Source organism: Onthophagus taurus, chromosome 2, assembly GCF_036711975.1.
Source record: "Onthophagus taurus isolate NC chromosome 2, IU_Otau_3.0, whole genome shotgun sequence".
Classification (NCBI taxonomy): domain Eukaryota; kingdom Metazoa; phylum Arthropoda; class Insecta; order Coleoptera; family Scarabaeidae; genus Onthophagus; species Onthophagus taurus.
This window is the reverse complement of record NC_091967.1, coordinates 24,237,657-24,263,115: the sequence shown is the minus strand read 5'-3', so window position 1 is coordinate 24,263,115 and position 25,459 is coordinate 24,237,657. Positions and strand designations below refer to the sequence as shown.

General features: G+C 32.5%; 1 protein-coding gene across 5 annotated transcripts in view; it reads left to right on the top strand.

Moving 5' to 3' along the window:
• The window catches only part of LOC111413156 (Ecdysone receptor), a 178,548-nt gene that overhangs the window by 136,041 nt on the left and 17,048 nt on the right, over positions 1-25,459 (top strand). The window lies entirely within an intron of this gene.

The window sequence follows — 25,459 nt, the reverse complement described above, 5'->3', positions numbered from 1 at the left end:
TTGTTTACATCCATGTTTACACACACAGTTGAGAGTAGATACCGAGAAGAGTTACTCTCAGAAGTTTCTCTCAAGTGGACACCTAGCATGAGACTCATTGATGGAATCAACGTCAATATGACAATCTACGTTAGACTAATTCTCGTTACATCATAATTTGAACAGAACAATAATCTAAAACGCACTTCAGCGTCTGTGAAAAAAAAGTTAATTGATAACTCTGTAACAGTCGAAACAACGAAAATCTGCGGTAGGGAGTAAAACTACGTGTGTTAAATAAAAAGTGTAATAATTTAAATGAACTTTATATGGAACTGATTGAATCCTGGAAAATGTTCCAGTTGAATCGTGTTCAAACTTATGGAATGAATGCAAGCAAGATAATAAAGGTGGCAATAGATAATAAAGGATTTGTTGTGACTTGTGGTGACTTGACTTGTTGTGTTAAGTAGGCAAGATTCCTAAATACTGCTGAAGTAAGAAACTTCGAAATTTCTTAAATATTAAAAAAATCTTATTTAATTGGCCGCCATTGTACACTTGTAAATTTTTATCGTAGTATCGCTTCATCTTTGTAATTTTTTCGTAAATCGCTGGAAAAGGTTACTGGTGAACGATAAATTAGCACAAGAAGCTAATGGAAGCTGCTCATGGTAGGCTTAGTTTATAGCGGCTTATACAAATTTATCATGCCAACTATAAAATTTTTAAATACCATCATGAATAACAGGAAAGCAGGTAACGTGTCGGATAAATAATTTTTGATTCTAACCAAAAGCTATTCATCACATAGCTTTAGCATTTTCTGGAGTATCGTATTATTTTATCTTTCACCAGCTTTCATTTCTTCTTCAATGAAGTCAACACCACAGTCGTTACTGTCATATTTTCAACTTTATTTTTATTTGGAATATTGAATCGACGTTTTATCCATTTGATAGAAGTAGGAAATAATTACACGGATTCCAAAACTTTACAAGTTCCATGACATATTTTGACAATCTAGATTATGAAGTGGACTATGTCACCTCCATACTCTTCTTTCGTATATTGTATGCCATCAATTCTGCTACTATACAGAATATAGAAGTTACCACTATAACAAGTTTTAGCACCATTCTTTTCCAAGAATAAGGAGCTACCACATTTGGCATTATTATTGATCATTCTTATTTTCTTACATTACTCGATATACATGCCCAGATATCTCAACAAGACTACATTTTCCATCTCGTGCTCATCCAAATTGATCCAGTCAGAACAGAATTAAATGAGTTCTTAATATCTATCAGCAACATATAATATTGTTAATAATATTGTATTTGTGTGATATATGATCTGTATCAATATCACAGCCATTAAGTCGAGGTCTACAATTAACGTCATATAGATGTAATATTATTAAATGGAAGGAACATGTAGAAAGAATGAGTAAGAAGATGATGGAAAGAATTTGTATGTGTGCACGACCTTCCAAGAGATGGGCTTATACCTGGTTCGCTTCGTGTGCGGAAGAAAACCCAAAACACGAGGATTGATAAACATTGAATTGTCCCTTTTCGAAAGTAGAAGAAAATGATGTAACATGTAGAAGTGAGAAACCATGACTGTATAATTAAGCCGACGACGCTTGCGGCAATACAATTCCTAGCAATATATTGTAAACAACAGGTTTGTTTCAACCACACTTTTGAGTGTCAGAAAAATATTGTTTCAACCAAATTGTTTACCGACTTTTTGCCAAGTGTTCCAATCATCGTCGGGCAACTCATGTATGCGTCCGCGATCGGTCCTATTCATCCCAATGCAATGAAGCTAGCACATTTTGTCATGTCATTTAGCGCTTGTGCATAACCTACTTCTAAAAAGGTTGATAATTTTGAACGCATAAACGAATATGAGCAGAAGAAAGTAAATGCGTACATGAATTGGTCAAATTTGTACGGCTGGAACAAACCTAATATTGTATATTGTAACCATATTTGTGTTGATATGATATAATATCATGGCTAAGACCTAACTATAATGAAAATAATCTTCAGATTTCGCTTTATCTACCTGTTTTTTTAGAAACTGTCTTTCAATCTACAATACATTACCCACATTGCATTGCGTCCGCATGGTCGTTCTGTCATTTCTAAACCCGTATTGGTCCCAATGATCAATGCTCGTAATCCAGCCTGTCCCTGATCAAAATTTTTGCATCAGCTTTGCGAATTGACTTACTTGTTATCAATTCCAAGTGTGCCACTTGATAGGGGATACAAAACTCTCGTGTTTTAAGGCATTCAACATGTGCATAAAAGAAGGTTATTTCTTGTTTCCCAACATACTGGCTGGTTTGTAGCATCTCGAAAGTAACACATTGATAGGAGATGCTTTGATTACTTCATCACGATGCCTCTTAATTAACAAGTCTGTGTGAGGTATGCCAGGTTTCATTACTTCTTTCCCCCGCACCTTGGTAATAATTTGGTTATTTATTCTAATCTTATAATTTGCTAAGAATGTAAAAACTCTTTGTTCATAGCTTCGTCATATATCTAATTTTTTCTGTCATATAATCATGTGGTTCTTTGAGAAAAGGTATGATCACCAAATCAGTAATTTTGGCTATCAATTCATCAAGGTATGGTAGCCGATTATCCTTTTCTGCCTCCATCATCAATTTCAAAAGTGACAAAAAAATGACAAAAGTGTTTCGGTATAGTAACTCCAAATAGAAGATAGCCAAAACATTACAATTTCCAGAACGTATCTTGACAAAGCTTTGAGTGTCTGTTTCAATTTCAGATTACACGTGGAAGTTTACTAACATATATTACGGATTAAAGGAAACACCGCTAATTAATCCCACAGTGTGTTGAATCTTTGATGTGGGAGTCCGTATTTCCTGTATGGAGGGGCAAGTGGGACGTCGAGATTATAGATTTTCAGTTAACTGGTACTTGTATAAACAGGCATGACTGTTCCTGATGTCGAATATCCGTTCACTTAACTAGCTATTTCATCTTACTAACTATTTTAGTGTACACGATTATTTCAACTCTCTTTCTTTCTCTGTCTTATATAGAGTTTACGTAATATCTGGTTTTTTTCATGGTTGGTTCCCTGGTTTTCCTGCCTGATATTTTAATTGCTTTTTCCACCGCATTCTTTACAGTGGTGACAACCATTTCCTTCATATGGAGGGTATCGATTTGTTCTCCTATCCTTCTAATAGTGATTTTATTGTCCGTGGCTATTTGTAACACTTACTACCCTTTTTGGATGACCTCTTCTTTCTCGGCGACCACGAGTACTTCTTTCCTATCCTCTTGATAGATTCTAAAATGTTTTCCTTCTCTAGTACCGTTTTGATCTTCGAAGGATTTGTCTCCTTTTTCCGTCACAAAGGCCTACGTGTTAGGATCACACTTTGTCGTTTCAGGTTTGTCTATCTTTTTCTGGAAACTTTATCTTCAAAGAATACAGTATTGTTCTATACTTTTTCTAAATTAATTAATTAAATTACAATAATGTTTTTACTAAGTTCAGGATATGAAATTTTTTCATGTATTTTATGATAAAGTGCTTTTTCATTAATCATTTTTAAAAACACAACAATAAACCTTCAAATTAATTATGATAATTTCGAAATTTTTACGACGTTATTTATTAAATTGCTTACATTAGAGGTCAAGCGAGTCCTCTCTTCTCAGGTTTTTTAGTTCCTTTTGTTCCCCTGCCAAAGTAACAAGCCATTACGCTGCCGGAGAACCAAGGTCCTGCGTAAAAAATGTTGAAAAAACGACCCGTACAACAGTAATATCCTGCCGTGATACTCGCCTCCTGTCCAATGCGGATAAAATCTGTTATTGAAATCCTGTTCTTCAAGGGCAGTCCATCAGCAACTTGCCAAGATCTCTTCTACGCACACAAACCGTCCCTATAATATAGTATAAAATCACCAATTAAATCAACAACAAAATAGAAAGTTGGAAATTATCTTTTTCTTCTTCACATGTTGTGGAGATAATTTCGTTCTTTTCTAAAAACATTTTGGGGCACTAATCGTTAAAGTCGTTTCGATGGAGTGGAAACGACTTCGTCAGCTTTGAAAGTTAATTCGTGAAATCGGGGCTTGATTCTTGAACTATCTCCTCCTCAGTTTGGTAAGAAAAAAGACCTTGGCCCGTCAGATTTTAACAACGTCCACGTGTACGGCACCAACCACAGCGGCTTTTAGATCCGGAGATTGTGCTCCTTTTTTTTCTTTTTGTTACTCTTGTTATGTTGTCGATATATTAGTGACGCACCCGTGGAATTAAATTGCGTTACGATGTTGGATGATGACGTCTTTTCATTTTAGTTAGAAAAATGAATCAAAGTTATGCTATTTTTACTCATACACATCCCGTTTAACAAGTAGACCGAAATTCTAAATAAGTGAAACTACATTCTTTAAAAATGGTGTTTCGTTCAAACGAGGTAATAAGGCTAAGACTTTATGTGTTAAAGAGCAATATCTAAATGAAACCGTCAACTAATTTAATAATATATTATCTAATTCTTAAATATAACAACTATAATTATTTAATTATAACTTTCAAATTGAAAGGAAACCCAAACATAAAAGAATTTGGGTCAACAGTCAAGGTTTTAGCCAAAGAGAACTGATCCAATTAAAATATTTCGCATATTCTAAACCCAACCTAATATTTCAAGAATTTAACAAGCAAGCGCAAAAAAAATCTATGAAACCGAAGAATCCTGTTCAACGTCGTATCCGATCAACAGCTGACTGGTAAAATTCGTAAATTTAGGCCAGTGTCGCGATGCCACAGAACCGCTGACCTCTCCTTCCCAACTCTTCCAGAACCAAAAAGAAGTCTTAAAAAAGTGCAAAAACCTCGGTGGCGTCGACTTCTTCGAGTCTTCGACTCTTGTTGCGATCAGTGTGTATTTGGATCAATGTGCTGCTGTCCTTCTCATCGTCTGCAAAACCGTCTTCTCTATTCGCATCTTCGTGGCGTAGACCTCGAGAGTAGTAGTAGTAGATGTTGTTCAGTCGAGTAGTAGAATAACCGGGGGCAATACGCGACCTTGACTCTTCCTGCGCGCCGTGTTGCTCGCGAGGAAGAGCGGTGCTGCGAAGAACAAGAAGAAGAGTGGTGTGGCCGTCACTCTATGCTATGCCGTTCTGGTTTTGCGCTCCGACGAAGAAGAGTTTTGCTTCGTTTTAACTTTTAACCGGACTCCGTGTGTAAAGGCTGCTCTTTTCTCTTTCTCTCCGTAGCGGTTACCCATCGTTGTCCGATAAGGAAGAACGAGTTTGTTTTCTAAACACGGATAGAACCGAGACGACGACGACGACGTTGGTTCCGCGAAGATGCGCGTTCGCTCTTGCACGAGTTTCTTTTCTAGGTTGAATAAGAAAAGAAAAAACAAACTTGGACTTTTACTGCTACAAATTACTTTGTTGAATGGTGTTTATGTTTTAAGTTACAAACTTGACTGGTTTTTTAGGATTTGCCAAGCTTTTATTAAACGAATTAAAAATACTCTTCAATTTATTTAAATTATTGTATTTTGTTTTTTTTTTTAATAAAAATTGCACTAATTGACATTAATAAGTCTAGATAGAAAAGCTAAGGTGTGGAGGAAAACTTTGTCCCTCCAATTCTGCCGACAGTTCTAGAGTAGATGATTACTAATTCTAGAACCTTTATGTTCGATTTAATTATAGTTCATCAGTACCAGACCAATACTGCAGTTAATTGGTTAGCCTACACATAAATGAGTTTTAAAAGCAATGAATGTGTGTCAAAATTCAATAAGCAACTTGCCTCGTTGGTCTGGAATTGCCCCAATTTCTGACAAGGTTTGTAATAAAGTCGTGTTTGAACTAGATCTGAATTGAACAACCCAATTACTGCATGAAATATTTCCTTTTCATATCTAGATGTGTTTGAATATCCTCATTCTTAACTGCATTTATTAAAATCAATCTTAAACTGTACTCTTCTGAATATAGCCTGATCTATGTCAAATTTAAACTGTGTGACATTCATAATTGATTGTTCTAAAAATGAGCTACATTGTACAAAATTTGTGACCTAAACATTAATGTCTTGCAAAAAATAGATGTGCGCCTGAGGTTGTATTTTCATCTAACAACCTCAGTTAGCTTTGCAGAAAGATACGGAGCTATTTTGAAGTACAACAGCGTTCTGCAACACGTGGTTACACATAAAGTATCACTCAAATTGACACACATACACTCTCTTCAACAAATTCTACTTCAGTGCCCAATAATAATAGTTTGATAAGGTAGTTAATAGATACAACATTTTTTGTGGAGTTAATTTTATTCTGCGAACAACAATTTCATTATTATTTCAGTCCTGTGTTACATACAGGATTTTATATGGCTCTAACCTGTAATAATAAAAATATTTTGAATGATTTGTTATTTGCGTATCTCACTATAATTGGTATCATTACAGCTAGTTTATTAATCATACAATAACTCGGTTGGGGGAGGATGTTATTAGCGGCACCCACACAGATATAGACGTCGTCTTTATAACTAAAAAACTTATTTAAATACAAAAAATAAATTAAGGAAAAAACTGACGATGAAAAAAGCCTACGGTTTTGTTCCTAGTTCAAGTCAAATTAATGCCAGTAAAATTTTAAGAGTGTGAAATGTTACAAATAATGTTAAAAGTTACCTAGGATTTCTATATTTCTCATATTTCTATATGATATCGATATTTTCGTTCAAATGGCTTGAATTTTTGACTTATTAGAAATTTAAAATCTGTATTTATCAATCTACATGATATAATCTACATTTTCCAGTCTATATTCTCCAATTTATATTTACTAATCAACATTTACCAATGTACATTCTCCAATCTACATTTACCTATCAACATTTACCAATGTACATTCTCCAATCTACATTTACCTATCAACATTGATCAATCCACATCTACCTATTAACATTCTCCAAATCACAATTTGCAGTCTACATTCACTAATCAATATTTATGAAGTATAATATTAATAAATAGTAGTATAATATTGTTTCGACAACAAGACGTAAAAGTTATATGTCATTTATTTCTGCAACATCTCAGCTGGAATACCACAATTTTTGTTTTAAATTCTTTGTTTCAATTCGTTCAGTGTTTTTAGTCGAGACATTTTGACTTGACTCTTAAAGGAAATCCTACAAGATGAAATGATAAACGAACAACTTCGATGATCGATCAGAATTGATGACACGATTATCAAACAATTCTCACAACTGCCGTTGATTGTTTTGCAATATGCGTTGTTGCACTATAATGCTAAAGTTTTATGACCATGTATGTAAAAATTGCATAATACACAAGTAATCTTGTTGGCGTATAAGACCGTTGATGATCTTTATTAGGGTTGCAGTCTATACAGTAACGAAAATTCTTCTTATTCACATAATTTGTAAGATGAAAATGAGCTACAACATTCATAACTTGTCCAGAAATTTCATTGTTCTCGTTTATGTTTGTCAAAATATGCATACGTAATTTTCATCGTTTCGCTTTACTTATTGGAGATTATAGGTTATAGTTGCAGCTTTACAGATAAGATTTTAAACCAAAATTGAGAATTTGCCAATTTTTCTTCTCGCATACTCTAATTGAACTGCTTGCAAATTGAAAGTTCAATATTCTTTTGAGTGCGAGCACTTAAAGTCTTTGCTTAAAGCAGAGCTAATCTTTTCAAAGTTTTTGAACATTTCAGTTTTAGAGTAGATGATTACTAATTCTAGAACCTACACAAGGGTTCTAACCTTTGTGTATCGATTTAGTTTAATCATTGTTTGAGTACATTATAGTAAATTAGTACCAGACCAATACTGCAGTTAATTGGTTAGGCTACATATAAATACGTTTTAATAAGCAATGAATGTGTGTCAAAATTCAAGAAGCAAATTGCCTCGATGGTCTGGAATTGCCATAATTTCTGCACGGCTGACAGGGTTTGTAATATCTGGATGTGTTTGAATATCCTCATTCTTAACTGCATTTACTAAAATCAATCTTAAACTATACTTTTCTGAATATAGCCTGGTCTATGTCTTAAACATGTTTAAACTATTTGACATTCATAGTTGATTCTGAATATTGTTCTAACAATGAGCCACATTGTACAAAATTTGTGACCTAAACTTTTTAATGTCTTGCAAAAAAATAAATGTGTGCCTTAGGTTGTATCTTCATCTACCAACCTCAGTTAGCTTTGCAAAAAAGGACGAAGCTATTTTAAAATACAACAAGGTTCTGCAACACGTGGATGCAAGGTTTGTTCACACATAAAGTATCATTTACATTGACACACACCCACTGCACCTCTTCAACTAATTCTACTTCAGTGCCCAATAATAATAGTTTGATAAGGTAGTTGTATCTATTATACAACATTTTTAGTGGATTTATTTTATTCTGCGAACAACAATTTCGTTATCAATTCAGTCCTATATAACATACAGGATTTTGTACAAAATAAAATTAAACCAATGTTACAAATAATGTTAAAAGTTACCTAGGATTTGTGTCCCTCATATTTCTATATGATTTCAGTATTTTCGTTCAAGCGGCTTGAATTTTTGACTTATTAGAAATTTAAAATCTGTATTTATCAATCCACATGATACTATAATCTACATTTTCCTACTAATCAATATTTACCAATGTACATTCTCCAATCTACATTTACCTATCAACAATGATCAATCCACATCTACCTATCAACATTTCTACATTCTCCAATATATTAATTCCTATGCTTGGCATAAAAATGTATAATATTAGTAAATATATTGTTTCGACAACAAGATGTAAAAGTTATAATATATGTTAATTAGTTTATATTTACTACGTATATACTACACAACATTGATTTCTGCAATATCTCAGCTGGAACACCACAAATTTCGTTTTAAATTCTTTGTGTCAATTCCTGCAGTGTTTTTAGTCGAGACATAGAACTTCGATGATCGATCAGAATTGATGACACAATTACCAAATAATTCTCTCACAATTGGCTTTGATTACTTTGCAATATGCGTTGTCGTACTATGATGTTGAAACTACATTTCGGTTAGTTATGAAAATGTGCTCAATAAAGGAGCAACAATACATTACAACATCTCAACATAACGATGAAAAATTGCATAATATACAGTAATCTTGTTGGCGTATAAGACCGTTGATGATCTTTATTAGGGTTGCAGTCTATCCAGTAACGAAAATGATCTTCAACATTCATAACTTGTTCAGAAATTCATTATTCTCGTTTATGCTTGTCAAAATGTGCATACGTTTCCCTTCACTTATTGCAGATTACAGTTTATAGTTGCAGCTTTACAGATAAGATTTTAAATCAAAATTGAGAATTTGCCAATTTCTCTACTCACATACCCTAATTGCACTGCTTGCAAATTGAAAGTTCAATATTCGCTTGAGTACGAGCACTTAAAGTCTTTGCTTAAAGCAGAGCTAATGTCTTCAAAGTTTTTGAACATTTCCATGGAAATCGACCATGACGCCCTAAGTTGAAAAAAAAATCGCTGCTCTCACTGCTCACCTTATAAATTATCAATATTTGTGTAAACCAGTTTTAAAAGCACATTGTTGAATTTCCATTATGCCACTATGTATTTCAACACCTCCCATTATTTTGCTCCACCATGTATAATGTATTCGAAGAGAAATTGAAATCTATGTAATAACATTCTTCCAAACGTCTTTGCTGCATGTTTAGTTTTACTTATCAATTATTGCATCTTAATTAACTCTTCATTGACTTCAAATTCTTAAGGATATTCCTCTTAGAAATATTAAGAGTTCTCACATTACTTAGCTCTTAACATTAATCAGCTAACAAAGCAATAATCTTCTTTGATCGGTCATCCAAGTTAAATTTTCTCAAAGTTCACAAAATAAAAACACTTTTTCACTATTATTAGGGAAATTACAAAGCTAACTTCGCGTTCAGTTTATATATGTTGAATAGGTTTTGTATACACATCTTGTGGACTCAATAAATCCTATTTTAATGATACATTTTATTGCTTGCGTAACTCGGTAAAAGTATTATGTTTAATAGTGTTTTTTATATGGTTTTCATTTGAATGACAACAAATTGCTTGCAAATCAAGCATTATTACACAATGAAACAAAAAAAATTTTTTTGACCTTACATTTTTTAGTAGATCCTGGCTTATCCTATACTTAGGTGCTTAGGTAATACGAAATTAGATGGAATAACAGTTAATTTGTAAAGAAACAGTGACATAGGAAAAAAGTAAAAACTATTTATTTTGAGATCAAGCTGATGCAAAACTTGATTTTTCTGCAAATATGTACAAAATATTTATTTACTGGCCAGTGATTTACTGTTCATTGAATTCTCGAATTTTTACATCATAGCAATATCGTGCGAAAATAAGCAGTTAATTATTCCAAATATTTAATGATAATTAGAAAAATATAATATCTTAACTTAATAACTTATTAATAAATGTATGAGGCAATTAAAATGAAGGAAGTATCCAGAATACAGGACTCTGGTAGCATTCTCAGGTTAATTTGAGTATTGTCGATGTAAAGGTGGTATTTGTTACACCTTAAATAATTGAATAAGTTACTGGTGTACGTTGAAAATTGTATAAGCTGAAGAATGTAAAGGTACACTAAATAACAATAGTGTGAAGTAGTTAATGACAAACTATCGACTCTCACAATTTAGTATCCTCCGCCAGCGTAAGCAGGTGTGTGCAAATTGTGCAGTGTACATACAGGGGCGCCCCTAGTACCATATATAAGGTGTTGTCTTAGATACAACATCGAACATGAGTCTTGTTGTCCAATTATAACTTGTAAAACGTTTTGCTCTTCACAACAAAGACTTCTGAAAATTCGTGAACTTGACCTAGATATGAAGATTTTCCGCAAACAAGGGTACTAGTGAAATGGGGCAATACATAATAAATACAATCGTCGTCCTCAAGCAACCTCAGATTAATTGGTGAAATCATATATTCCAATTTTTATTGAAGACGAAGCAATTTTTTCGGGTTTATGTGATAATGATTGTAATTGAGGAAGATTTGTTTTGGGTTGATATGATATTAATTGTAGAGCCTTGGTTGCAAGCGACCTCGGTTTAATCGCACAAAATCATACATTTCCAAGTCTAATTAAAGTCGAGGTCGCTAGTAGACGAGATGTAGCAATGTGATGATCAGTTTTGGGTTAATATAATGTTAATTGAATTATAACTTCTTAAAATAAAAAAAACAACCTTTTTTACCTTTTAAATGAAGTATCAATTAAAGCTTTCCAAACAACTATAATATTTTATATTACACGTTTTAAACTGAAAAAGTCCACAACGCCTTTTCTGCAACTTCCAATTGTTAATTATGTCCATCGATAAATTACATACTTTCTTACCCAAGATACTTCGAGAAAAAAAAATCGATTCATTTTCGTTAAAAATCTGATTTTCCATTAAAATTTTAAAAGTTGTATATCATTTTATTTTCTAAATTTAAAGAAAACTCATTAATAAACAAGTAAGTTTTATATTTATTGTTTTGCTGTTATATTGCACGATGTTCTTTTTAAAATTGAAATGGTGTGGAAAATGTTACCAAGTCCAAATCTCGACGTTTGCAAAGCACTCAGCATTTGAAAGATTTAGCAGATAAATTCAAGCCATGAATTCTTTCTCGATGACTTCTTTGAAAATATAATAAGATCTGCATCCCAAAGAGAAATTGTAAATCTCAGTATTGATCCAGTTCTCTCGATATGTGAGACACAGTTGAAAAATAGGAGATATTTTGAGTATAAATCCTTAAACTAGAAAGATTATTCAGAGTATCAGGGGTTGTAATTTCTCGAAATTGATAAAATAACAACGGATTAGCAACAGATTGGCAATAACATTTTATGACATTGTAAAGATTTACATTTAATGCTTAAAAATTCTAGTGACAGATAGTATTTCACCACTATTTGAAAAAAATTAAATCTATAACATGTTTTCCTACAATTTATGAATATATTGGCGTTACTGCTGACTTTGGCTGACAATAAGAGGAAGTTTTCAAAATGAATGCGAATAAAAATTAATTAAATCAAAAATTTCCTGTAACAACTAAGAGCTTATCTTCGATGTCTTAAAAGTTATACTTTATAACTGGACGAAATGCTTCTTCATCACTTTTAAGGACAACATTGTAATTCAATATAATTCTGATTCGAATTCTTATACGACTGACCCATGCACTTTAATACCTTCATAATCTGACACATAATTATTTCCGACATTATTTTCGAATGAGTAATAACTCTAAACTCAAATTCGGCAACATTGTGTTCTTATTCTACGATTATTGCCATAAAAATGTTAAATGATAAAAAACTCATTTAAGTTTTATCATGTTATCATCATAATTAAGTTTCTATTAATATTATCTGGCATATCTAAATGACAGGGCAAGATTAAATATTTCGTTTGTTTACTTATTTACTACTTTCAGCACTTCAAAGTATTTTATAATAGTCTCAACCAGCAGCAAAGGGATAAGACCTTATAATTTGTACACGATGTATTTTCAGTTTAAACCTTGTCTGCTTATAGCATAGACATCAAAGGAATGAAAATTGAAACTTCTACGTTTATTCTTTGTTACATCTTCTATAATTAATTTCGGCGAAGATATAATTTTGTAACGAAACAAAACAATAACATTAGTTTCGAAAAATAGCGTCAAAATGAAATAATCTATAGACTACAAGCTTTGGCGTTCCAGTCATTTTCCCACTCAGAGATGTTGTAATTGTTTCCACCCAGTTTCTCAGCAAGAGTTAATGGAAGGTCTCGGGATCTGAGGTGATTGATATGAAGGATGAAGGAATTTTCTTGAATTCTTTTAGGAAAGCATTCTTCCTTCGCAGCCAGTATAGGGGAGTAGATTTAAGACATCCTGATATTGTTCTCATACGAGGTATGGACTGTTTGTCCATACCAGCATGCAGTATTCTGCAGCAGAATAAACCAGTGATAGGGCAAAACATCGTAGCGTGGCTGCTGCGGCACCTCCTGTAGACCTATAGAGTGCTATATCATGGGCATAGATAAATTTTCTTGTCTTTGTGGTTGGTAGATCCGATGTGTATACGTTTTAAAAATGTGCCCTCAAGAACTAAGCCCTGCGAGAGTTCGTTGTTCCGTTTTTTCTGTTTGTACATTTGTTGGACAGCATGTTGCTGATAAGAGTTTTATAATGGTCTGGCATGGCAGGGTTTGTATGACTTTGTATCATTGTGTCATCTTTGAAAAAATGCTTCGATGTGTGTGGTAAGGCTAAGCATCTAGTCGGTGCAGCTTCATTCCGATCTGAAATTAGTTTGTTCGATGAGTATAACTTTCGACACTTTTGGGATCAATCCTGTTTACGATACACCTTTCAAAAAGCTTATAGCAGTAACTTAATAATGGAATAAGACGATAATGTGTGTGAATAGTATGTGAATATAAAACTTATCTAATCACCGAAGGCATTCCCGTCTAAGAAGAACAAGAAGTTCACCATGCATCTCATCAAAACCTGAGAGCTAGTAGAATAGTAATTCCAGCATGAATCATCAAATTCGAACACAAAGTTTTTTATAAGTTATTTACCACTAAAAGTTGTTGAGAAAACACCTCATTTATATCAAAATATATCTGAAATTACAAATATATTCATTTCATTTTCATTTTACCCGTTCAATAACATTCAAAAAATTCTAAAAACCATAAATAGTCAATTTGAAACTTGATAAATCTTCAAGAACAAAATAGAATCCCACTCAATCTCCAACTAGTCCATAAAGTATAAACAGCTGCAGCGAATATCTGACACATACTCAATCTGTAATCACTTCTTATGTAGCCTTTTCTAGCGCGTAATAGGCACCGATTCTCTTGCGCCTGGAGACTTCCCCAGATGTCGGTTCAGATTCGCTGGTGCTAAATACCATCGGAATTCCCATCAGCATTAGCAGCCAGTTCCAACCACACATATCACTTTTTGTTTCCATTAAAATCGATTACCATTATTCTATCATTCAAAGATTTCGAACCTTGTCTTCTCCAGTTACTCTTAAAGACCATGCTTCATATTTCACAAATTTAACTGTGGATGAATGGTTGAGGATGAAGGAGATAAATTGCATTTTAAATATGAGTCCACAAATTTCTTCCTGTCATATATGGGTTTTCACCTTTCACGCTCATTCGTGACGAATGGTGTAGTTAAAATTATTTTCTTGGGAAAATGATTTATTACTATCGTTTGTTATAATTTGAACTCTTTTTGTCAACATAGGTTTAAATCATCAGAATTAATTAAGAAAAAAACTGTCTTATTTCAGAATATCTGGAATACACATGCAATATATAATATTGTTATTTTAAGGTGAAATACTATTCAAATGGATTTTGAAACATAAACACCTGCTAAAATCAACATTTATTCCAAGAGGTCATTCAAATCCTAATGAATATTCACGATTACAAAACACAAATTAGATTTGAATTAACATACTCAATCTATAAATAACACTATAATATTGGTTTCACTCAAAAAAATATTGCTTTAAAAATAATTGTTAAATTACGAACGTGTAGTAATGGCGATTAAAGTTTCTTTTGATGTATTCGAATTCTAAGAAACAACAAAATTGGTGTCATTTAAGAAAGTACTATGTAGTACATAAATTCTGTGTTTGACGATTTCGTTTCGTTTGATTTTATTTTACATGCTTTAGAAACGCGTTTCCTTTTGAACGCTGTTGCCTAGCGTATAGGAGGAGTTGGTGGAAGGAGACAAACCTCGTGCCGCGTTTCGCGACCGTCATTTGCCGTTTCCGGAGAAGATGGTCATTAAACCAATTACTATGGACGGGATTAGCTCGCGCTGCAAGGCCTCTATAACTAACGACAGCGTGTATCTATTTCGTTTCCGCTCGGGTTTTCCTTCTTCTTTCTCGTCTCTATGCTTCTCAAGGTTCTTTCCAAGTTGCGCAACTACTCTCGTTTTTTTTTCTTGTCCATTTGATTTCACTCGTTAGTTTTGGTTTATATACCTGTAAGATTTTTAGGTTTTTTATTAATGGATTTAGTTGTGTATATTGAAAAATTTTGTATGGTTTTAAGGTTTAATCAAGTAAAATAACGTGAAAGGAAATGAAAATTAATCGAAAAATTATTTTATAGCAATGAAAATGGTATCAATTAATACTTGAAGAGAGTAGTAATTGATCAATTTTTGTGCAACTCATTTCAAATGATTTTAAAGCGAAGACCTGAACTACACTGTGTAAATGCAAGTATGCAATATGCAACCAATATTGTGATATTGGTTGCATACTTGCATTGATGACGTCGGGTACGATAATTAATTAACACACTGTATGTTCTTTTTAAATGTTTTTGGTATTAGTCTGACATTTCAGCCATTCCGAATTGTTTTCCAATCTGTAGTCAAAACAAGTCAAACAAGTAATTTTTATTAATTTTTGGGTGTGGTATAATATAAAACAAGTTTGGTTTCTCGCAATACATAAATAATTTTAAACATAATTTATACAACTCTACGTCTACTTGGACGCGAAGCTTTTGTCCTCAAATTCTGGGTAATACCCTACACCATCCAATCTTGCTTAAGTAACTGTTTCCATTCACGTCTTCGTTTACTTTTGGTTAATCTTCTTCTTTCTCTTTCTCACTCGCACTCTAAACCATTGGATGTGTTGTTCCTGATAAAGTCTGCTTCTGAAATATCTCCTGGTAAGTTGACTGCCGCCTGTTTTTCACTCTTTTTGGTGATCTAGTTCTTGGCGAGTTATTTATAAGCACAATTTTCGGCAATCTGTGACCTGGAATTTTACGGACGAGATTAGGCCAAAATTTCGAGCGTTATCTTCCTCATCTAACAATGTCCAGAACTCCACATTGGTTCCTCATGTCAGTCGGAATTCTTAATTTTATTCATAATTTTATTCTTTATTGCTCGTATATGACTTCTTAGGTTCGGTATTGTGAGTGCTTGAGTTTGTGCACACCCAAATAAGAAAATTTCATGATTTCTTCGATGGGTGTTGTTCATTACTAGTTTACATTGTGTTGACTCCGTTGTGGCTCAATAAGTTGAACAAAATTGGCGCCTAGTCGGATGCCAGCTAGAGTGAGGATATCTTCGAGTCTTACTTTAATTATGTTAGTGGTGTTTGTGATAAAGAATTTGTCTAGCCTACCATTCCATTGGTATTTCTGACCGACACTCTGTTAAACACCTGGGATAACTTTTAGTTAGGGTTAGTTCTTTTTCTCTATATATGAGCAATTCATTAGGTATCTTGTCGATTTTGGAAGATTTTGCAAGATTTTCTTTGATTTCTATATGGATAACAGTTCTTGTGGTTACAATATTTTTCCTCCTTTGACACCACACTTATCTGTATTTTTTGTTGAATGGCTTTTTTCGATTTCAGAGCATTTTCCAAACTTTTGTTTGAGCTCCGTACAGATTATAGCCCATATCGCTTGAATTTACTTCAATATTCTTTCTTCATAGCTTTTATATTAGAGTTTACTTCGTTTCGTACACAAGTATATTCAGCTAAGGTTCCAGTTGTGGATGTGCTTTTGTAGGATAAGTAGCTTTTCTTTTTTAATTCTGCCAGATTTCTATCCTCTTCTCAAAACCTGGTTTGTCGTTTTTGGTTGCGTTGATGTTAATTTTCCTCTTACCCATGTGTTCCTCTGCTTCCTCGTGGATACATTTTTGAATGCTCTGCCATGGATGTTCGGTTCTATCTCAGATATAGTTTTCTGTTTTATTCTCTGCACAGTATCATTGCCAATTCTGACATTAAGTTCTTCATGTGTTATTACCTTAACTCTAGTCTGAACTCTATCTATTGTTTCTTCTATTGCTGCTTATAAAATTGTATCGTATCGAATGTATCTTCGAGAGGTTTTGGAATACAGGCACATAAGAGCTTATTCTCTTCTTGTCTCCTTACCATAACAGTTTTCGTCGTATCGTATATATTTCGCCCACTGAGCATTGTAAGCGAAGTTTTTGTTATATCCAGAAATATAGCAAGTCTAAAGCGTTCTTTTTCCCCACTCCAAGAACTTTAGGCGTCTGATTATATCCTATCCAACTGTTTTGTGCATGCGAGATGTATAGCATTATTCGCAGTATTTATTTTCAACTTCGTATTTTGGTTCTGTAGATGGTGAACAAGAAATACATTTTATCCAGCCGCCCTCCATTGTCTCATTTACAATTTCTTTAATAGCTCTTGTCGTGGAATAGTTACATAAGCTTTTTATGAATTTATCGCGTTGTTTGCATGTGTTGGCTTCCTCTATACTCATATACAGTGTGTTAATTAATTATCGTACCCGACGGTATTCGCAGTATTCGTATTGCAATACGCAAATCGCGTTATTGGTTGCATACTTGCAATGATGACAAAAAAGATAATTTTTAAAGCGTTCTATTCGAGTAGTTTCAAAAAAGCCAAACTTTCCACATTCTGTCGGTACAATTCGGTGGCTTTTCTAGTACATTCACGAACTGAAGGGTTATTCTCGTGCCGCTTAACCTCTTACGAAACATGGTGTCAGCAATAATCGGAATATTTAATCGATATGCCCAGTAGCACCTGACTCGAGGATAGCGTGGATTACCCATCAAAATATAATCCAAAGTAATCCCATGTACATCCCATTATCGATGTAATCGGATAAGAGTCTCCATTTCGTTTATATTTGTAGCTACAAATATTCTGTTGAGTTTTAAGTTCTCTAACTAACTTTATCAGGTTTTTACCATTTAATTTTTGGGATAATACGCAGATGTCTTAAAATTAACTCCCGTACTCTTGGGATTTGATTTATTTGATGAAAAAACAATGTTACAAAAACAGATGAAGGACAAGCGAGATGTTTGTTACATATTTACCAAATTTTGCGATGCATTTGTTACAATAAGAAATAAAAGAGATTAGGGGATGTCAAAATCAGAGTCACATCAACACCAGACAGTATAACAGATGTCTGGTGTTGATCATCAAGGTCAAAGAATTATTTATTCACACTTTACAAATCATTATGGTCAATTCGTACAAATACCAACAATATGGTGCTGGCGGGAGAGTAGTTATAATATGATTTTTTTCTGTTAGTAATTTAGTAACGAGAAATTATTACCTCACGTAATTACCGACCATCTGCTTCTCAAGCCAAAAAGCACAATATAAGGTGCAGGTAAAGGTGCTACTAATACAAATGTAATACAAAAGAGATGCACGATGTGTACAATTAAGGGAAAGGGGAGGAGGTAAATAATATACCATTGCCTGGACTGTGATAAACCAGGTCTTGGTGTAGGATGTTTCGATGAATACCATGATCATTAAATTAACCCCTTGGGTATATTTGACGAATGAGGCTCGTCATCGATATGAATAACGTTATAAATAAATCAGGACTCAAGGGGTTAAAATTGTATATCTAATGCTGTGCTAATTAAAAATTCTGTTCAAGGTGGCAGTATATATATATTAATGTATTCCGCAAATAATGATCCACATTTTATTGGAAAGATTGTTGGAATGATGAATCCATATTTACTCGAACAGGAATCAGATCCTAAATACCCATGATCTGCATAAATGGAGAGATAAAAACTATCTGACCAACTTAATTCGAACTTGTGTCTTAAAATTTTAAGTGAAAATTTACGTTTGATGTTGTTCCAGCACATTGTGGAGTAGAAATTTACTAAATAAAAATTTTCCTGTAAAATGGGTTTCAATTTTGGGGCTGTTTGAAAGGACACTGAGTACTGACTTCTACTTTTCCTTCTATCCTGAACCATTTTCCGTAATTAAACGTGAATTGAATACCTCACTTGAATAGTACCTTTTTACAGCGAATTCTTTGTTCCATTCTCGCCCTCGTCGCTCAAAAAGTCAATATCTAAAATGTCCTAGTTTATCAATTCAGATAATTCAGTTTCGATCCTTTCTTAACCATTAAAGAAAAATACACGTTATCGTGGTAATAAAAGAGGATTTATTACTAGAAAAGAAAGTAAGGTTAACATTTTTAGCGTACCTGATAAACACATTACGCAGTAAACAAGAAATGAAACACAAAACATGTAGTCGTCTTATTTTTACCCCGACATTTCTTCGCTATTGTTATCTTTTGCAATAACAATCTACATGTACCTAAATTCAATTTATTTGGGTTTTTAAAGAAATCCACAACTTAGAAGTTCAAGAATTGAGATATCCCTCAAAAAGGTAGAAAATGTAATAAATGAAAAAAATTATGATAAAGAAATAACGTAGATACAAGGTAAATCTATCTATGTTTTGATTAACAACTTTTTGTAAACAAGGTCAAATACTTTTACCCATTCAGTATGTTGCGTAGATTCCAAAGAAAGAGTAAATTATATTAATTCTTCTATTTTTTAACCTAAATATTCAGGTTAACTCTTTTTTACACAAACGACAAGAAGAACCGATTTAACCCGAAATTAAAAGATGTCAAATCGTGTATTACGGTTCAAGTTTTAAGAAAACCACACACAAAAAGCAGTTAAATTCAAAGTTACATTTCAAATTACACTGTCACAAAATCAACAAAAAACCAGGACAAGTAGGACAGATATACCATGACGGATTCCAAATTAAACTGTGCCAAATTGGTTAAAGTAAGCAATCTCGGGATCGAAGTACTGAAACTAACTGAAAGATGGTATAATGATTGATGAAGAAATTAAATTTCTATACCTACTCCGAAACCACACAACGATACCGTTTATAATATCCGCTTATTTCGGTAAATACGGACGTTATCTGGAAACTACAGTTATTAATCTTCGTCGCCAACATCAAAGAGAACGAACAATTAAACCGACATTTCTGAGACAAGTCACATATTTCCGAAACGAACAAATCCGACGCACATATCGCTTGATATGTGTGTTTCGAAATCAATTCGAACGGATTTTTTCAATAAAACTTATAAGATGAGGATAAACATCGCTAGAAAACCAAAAATCCTTTTTTCAAACAATAACGTCAATTAAAATCTTGACCCCGAATAATGGATAATTTGTAGAGAACCTTAAAAACATCCTTAGACTTTGATGAATGATAAGATTTAAAAATAAGTTGCAAATTGGTTTGTGACTGGCCTTTTAATATGTTTCAAGAAAATGTCTACTGCTATAAAGAAAGCTCTTAACAGTACATACTTTCAAATATTAACGGTTGCTTTAAAATAATGATATTAATTTTATTTTTGTCAACATTTAAGAAAAAAAGAGATACATCTTTTAGTCAATGCGTTACTCTACTGCAGATATCTAGTAACAAATTTGGTAAAATGGACCCTGCCGCTACACAGCACAGTCGTATACTCGTAAAATGATCTAGAAATAACTCAACAACCGTACTAGCCATTCCAATGAAATTTTCTCAGAACCTTCACAGGTTTTGTTTTGGATCTACTGGGGTTATCAGATCGTGATGCAGTACTTTGGCCATTAGGAATTGTTTTGTCATGATTTAGCGCGGATGTAAAGAGGTCATGTATCTACTCCCTTTATTAAAGGGGAGATGGCACACAGAAGCTTCGATGTACTATACACTGGGATCAGTCATTGTAGTCTTGCAGAGTCGTACTTTAGCTTGTATTCCATACGCAGTTGTGACACATATCTAATAAATTTACTTTTCAAAATTCCAATATTCAAGTGTTCGGCCTGGATGAAGATTAGCATACATAGCAGTTAACAATATTTCTGCTTTACAATATAAACCAGTTATAGTAATTGTTAAATAATAGTGCAAATCCAGTTGAATTTTATAATTTACCCAATCCTTATAATGAGAGGTTGAAAATTATGCAAAACTAAGAATGAAATGAATTAATAATGCTTTTCAAACATCATTACAATCAGATTCTTTTAATATTATGGCAATAATTTATACTAAGCGTTCTAATATTGACTATGTTTTGCTAGATCAATTGTTAGTATTCTAATAATGATTAATTTAATCAGCGTATGTGAATAAAGTAAATAATTTAATGCTAGCATACCTATAGTAAATTATTAGTGCTTTAAAACCATATACGATCACTACAAACTCTTCAACTAGCCGCTAATGGTAAAGCTAATGGTTAAAAAATTCAGTACTTAACTTTTCACATTAGTTGAATGATATGCAAAATACTTTCCATCATTTACAATCTTTGAATTATGATTGACTTTAATAACTAAAATCATCAATTTTCATATTATGGGAGTTTCTACTTTCTAAGCAGAATGTCGTTAAACTTGCACTAGATCTCGTTCGTATGAATTCTATACTTAAATTTTGATCGACTTTAATAACAAAAATCATCAATTTTTATACTTTTGAAATTACTTTCTAACTAGAATATCATTTAAGTTGGACTAAATTTGCTTATGAGTGATATCTGTTTAGTTCATTATAAACAATTTATGTGCAAAATCTTTTTCTTCATCACTTTTAATTATTTAGTTATTATCATCTTTAATTAGCAAAATTAAAAATTTTCATAATTTTGGAGTTTCCACTTTCCAACTTGAATATCGTTTAATTTGGACTAAATCTAATTACAAATTATATCTATTTGCTTGATTATAATCAATTTATGTAATAAATATTTTCTCCGTCACTTTTAATTTTGTAGTTATTATCAACTTTAATAGCCAAAACTAAAAATTTTGATATTTTTAGAGTTTTAACTTTCTCACTTGAATATGGTTTAACTTGAAGATAATCTGATTATAAATTATATCTGTTTGGTTTATTATAAGAATGAACAATACCCAATATTCTTGGACGTAAAAGCAGCTTTTGACACGGTTAACCGTAGTATTATATGGAAGTGTCTAGAACAACTAATGGTATCACAAAAATTAACAAAAATAATTGAAAACCTGTACAAGAAAGTCAAGGGCATGGTACAAATGAAGGGAAAAACATCAAAAACTGTTGAAATGAGCAAGGGAATATAACAAGGTAAAAAATACAAGAACAATAACAAATAAATATCAAACAGTAATAGGTTATAAAACTTTGGAACTAGTAAAAATAGATAATTTACTAGGTATATGCTGACGACATAATGCTAATAGCAGAGAACCTTAAAAAGGCAAGGAAGTTGGTTGAAATACGGATAGAAGAAATTAAAAAGATGGGCGTAGAATTGAACGAAAATAAATATAAAATTGTGATAATAAATAAAAAGGAAAGAAGAAATAACCCGAAAGAATTATTTATTAAGGAACAAAAGATAGAAGAAGTATCATCATATGAGCACTTGGGCAGTATAATATCGCAAGATTGAAGGATAAATTTAGATATAAATGGAAGAATAAGGAAAACTAACAACGTATATCATTCTCTATACAAAACAATTTTTGGAAAGAAGGAGATAGATAAAAAAATAAAATTGAAAGTGTACAACTCGGTAGTAGTTACAATATTAACATATGCCAGGGAATCATGGACACTCCAAGAGAAACAAGAAGAAAAAATCACAGCAATGGAAATGAAATTTTTACGGAAAATAGTGGGGAAGACGAAGTGGGATAGAATAAGGAATGAGGAAATAAGACTGAGAGTAGATTAAGAGGAGATAATCTGCAAAATAGAGAGAAAGCAGCTAAACTGGTACACCCACATAATTAGAATGGAACATAACACAATAGTAAAAAAGGTATTTAAGCAAAGAATAAGGAAAAGAGGGCTCTAGCAAATATAAAGGAATTAGCCAGGAACTGGAGGGAGTGGAAGAAGTGGATGGAGGAATAGGAAAAAGATTTATCTGACGCCATCAGCCATAAGGATCAGGAGTCTTCATTATAAACAATTTATATACTAAATATTTTTCTCCATCACTTTTAATGATTGAGTTATTATCGACTTTAATAACAAAAACCATCATTTTCACTTTTTAACTAGAATGTAAAGCTTAGTTATTATTATTTAAGTTTTTTTCTAGTTATGAGCTACACCATTTTAGTTCGTTATACACAAGTTTGCGTCACAACTTTATTTTAAACAAAGTACTATTTTGTCAAAAACAAAAAAAAATAATTACATTTCATGTAAGATATAAACATATTCAGAAAATATTTTTGCGTATAATTTAACATTAACCTTGATGTTAATCTTCCGTTTATTTTTTTTTTAAACGCCTTATACTCTTTCCTTCAGTCAAACACCGTGGGACAAACAACAAACTATTTCGTAATTCCTATCTCGTCGTCGAAACTGGAACTGAGCATTTCACGGAACTCCAGAAGGCCGTTCGTTTGCCCGAACCTGGCTGCTCTACTAAATAGTAGTTACTTGCACTCCCATAAAGTCATCGGCATGGAGAAATCGTCCTCTATACGTGAGCTCGAACTCTTCTCGTTCGATGACGATGGGGAATTCCCCAACCATTATTTGCGTAATTCCACTTGTTTTTTTCCTTTCATAAAACTGTTTGCTTTGGTAATCTTAAGATCATAAAGAAAAGCCGCAACATCATAATCAACACGGTTTTTCTTTAGAGTTATTTACTTCTTGTAAAATAGCGTTTTTAAATGTTTGAATTGCGATGATGATGATTCAATACGTTTCAGTGAATCCAAAGACAAGAAAGAACAACCGCTTATACTGGAGAGTAAGATAGCGGTCTCTTTTGGTCTCCACGACCGGATCGACACATATTTTTACTTATCAGTAACCGGCTCGACTGGTTTTCTGGCTTCGCGTAAGCCGAGGGCACTTGGAAAGTGTAACATCACCGTATTTGGCACTCTCTGGCGGAGACTTTTGCTATACTACATCTACCTGCAGATCCTAATAAAAAGAAAACGAAATCGTCTTCTTCAGACAACGTTATATTCTTTAAAAATTAATGGCAGAGAAAAAAATTTTTACCAACGTTAATTGAGAGAAGGAACTAATGATGAAGTCTGTTGAGCTTGATAAAAACAAACAAGTTGTTTCAAAGAATTTTTTTATTAAAATATAGTAAAACTTCGATATAACGGAGTAATGCGGAAAAGGGAGTGTCCGTATCTAACACTGAATAACAACCAAAACTAAAACTAACACTAGCATTAGAACTAACACAAAACCTAGAACTAGAAACATTTTGGTTTAGCCGTGCGTCTCTTAAGACGGCTAAAACGGAATGATTCTAGTTTGAGGTCTAGTGTTAGTTCTACTATTAGTTCATTAAAAATGTATAACAATCTAACGCTGAATAACAATTAAAACTAGAACTAACACTGTACCTAGAACTAGAAAGTTTAGGGTTTAGCCGTGCGTTATTAAAGTCGATAATAACTAAATAATTAAAAGTGATGGAAAAAAAATATTTGTTATATAAATTACTTATAATGAACCAAACAGATATAATTCATAAGCAAATTTAGTTCAAGACAAACCATATTCAAGTTAGAGAGTGGAAACTCCAAAATTATCAAAATTGTTAATTTTGCTAATTAAAGATGTTAATAAGTAAATAGTTAAAAGTGATGGAGAAAAATATGTCGTATATAAATTACTTATAATGAACCAAACAGATATAATGCATAAGCAGATTTAGTCAAAGACAAACCATATTCAAGTTAGAGAGTGGAAACTCAAGCAAAATTAAAAATTTAGTCGTAGACAAACCATATTCAAGTTAGAGAGTGGAAACTCCAAAATTATCAAAATTGTTAATTTTGCTAATTAAAGATGATAATAACTAAACAATTAAAAGTGATGGAGAAAAATATTTGCTGTATAAATTACTTATAATGAACCAAACAGATATAATTCATAAGCAGATTTAGTCCAAGACAAACCATATTAAAGTTAGAAAGTGGAAACTCCAAAATTATCAAAATTGTTAATTTTGCCAATTAAAAATGATAATAACTAAATAATTAAAAGTGATGGAGAAAAATATTTGTTATATAAATTACTTATAATGAACCAAACAGATATAATTCATAAGCAGATTTAGTCCAAGACAAACCATATTCAAGTTAGAAAGTGGAATCTCCAAAATTATCAAAATTGTTAATTTTGCTAATTAAAGATGATAATAACTAAATAAATAAAAGTGATGGAGAAAAATATTTGCTACATAAATTACTTATAATGAACCAAACAGATATAATTCATAAGCAGATTTAGTCCAAGACAAACCATATTCAAGGTAGAAAGTGGAAACGTCAAAATTATTAAAATTGTTAATTTTGCTAATTAAAGATGATAATAACTAAATAATTAAAAGTGATGGAGAAAAATAT